The 1,205-nt window shown below is 38.8% G+C and overlaps 1 pseudogene across 1 annotated transcript in view; it reads left to right on the top strand.

Annotated features, from left to right (window-relative positions):
• Positions 1-430, top strand: part of LOC105500425 — a 40,669-nt pseudogene extending 40,239 nt beyond the window's left edge. The window contains exon 7 of the transcript XR_001000025.1: positions 365-430. The product of XR_001000025.1 is annotated as a dual specificity protein phosphatase 8-like (transcript). The remainder of the gene's footprint in view (positions 1-364) is intronic.
• The last annotated feature ends 775 nt before the right edge of the window (positions 431-1,205 follow it).

Raw genomic sequence — 1,205 nt, 5'->3', positions numbered from 1 at the left:
TTTTTTTTTTTTTTTCTTTTTCGGTGCTCTACACATTCCGAGAAACTTCCCTAGTAATGAACTATAGAAATGATCTCTTAAAGTAGTCTTTATTCTTGAATTATTTTGTATTTTATTAAATAATATCTATAGCTGTTCTTGAGGAAGAGGCTCCAATGTTTAAAGCCGATATACTGAAGTAATGTTTAGTGCCTTTTTTCACTAAAGGGGATTTTATGTGGAATAATTTAGCCACAGAATGTAACAGCTATTGAAGGGAGAATACTAACTGTAATCAGAACTGAATTCTAGAGTTCATTCTACCAGTTACTTAACCGCCAATGTGAAGCCTGACTTTCATTTGGTTTTTGTCTGTATTTCACAGTTCAGGCTCTGCATGCTCCTGGCATCGGGTCAGTCAGATAAACAGGCCCCCAGTATATGGGCATAGTGAGCCCTTCTCCAGCCTGGTGGTGTCTATCTGCACTCTAGGTGGGCTACTAAAATGTGTAAGGGGAAAAGTGATACAAAAACCAGTTCCAGAATGTTCGAATAATGGTGGGTAGGGCAGCAGATTCAAGTCATGTGAATGTGGGATAAGTCTTAGTGGTGGCCTTTGACTATATATTGGAAGTTGGATATATATTGGATATTAGAAGTATCGTTTTTTGCCTTGAGGGGGCAATTTTTGTTTTTTGAGACAGGGTCTTGCTCTGTCACCCAGGCTGGAGTGTGGTGGTATAATCACGGCTCACTGAATTCTCTACCTCCTGGGCTCAAGTAGTTCTCCTGCCTCAGTCTCCTGAGTAGCTAGGACCACAGGTATGGGCACTACATACACCTGGCTAATTGTTTTTATTTTCTATAGACATGAGGTCTCCCTGTGTTGCCCAGACGGGTCTCAAACTCCTGAACTCAAGTGATCCTCCTGCCTTGGCCTCCAAAAGTACTGAGATTACAGGCATGAGCCACCATGCCTGGCCAATAGTAATTTTTTAAAGGTTAGTGTTGAGGAGTATTGTTGATAGTGTGCTAGTTATATAAAGATGAGAGCACTAGTGTCAGTAAATTTGGCTCCTGAAGCTTTTAGTTTTTAAAATTCCAGTCGATTACTCTTTTTACCTTGATATAGAAATTTTATTTTTTCAGATTTATTTACAATTTTTTTTTCTTTTTTCTTTTCTTTTTTTTTTTTTTTGTGACAGAGTCTCACTCTATCACCCAGG

This window comes from Colobus angolensis, unplaced genomic scaffold (genome assembly GCF_000951035.1).
Source record: "Colobus angolensis palliatus isolate OR3802 unplaced genomic scaffold, Cang.pa_1.0 Scaffold661, whole genome shotgun sequence".
NCBI classification, from domain to species: domain Eukaryota; kingdom Metazoa; phylum Chordata; class Mammalia; order Primates; family Cercopithecidae; genus Colobus; species Colobus angolensis.
Note: the sequence above shows the minus strand (reverse complement) of the source record. Positions and strands in the feature narration are given on the sequence as shown.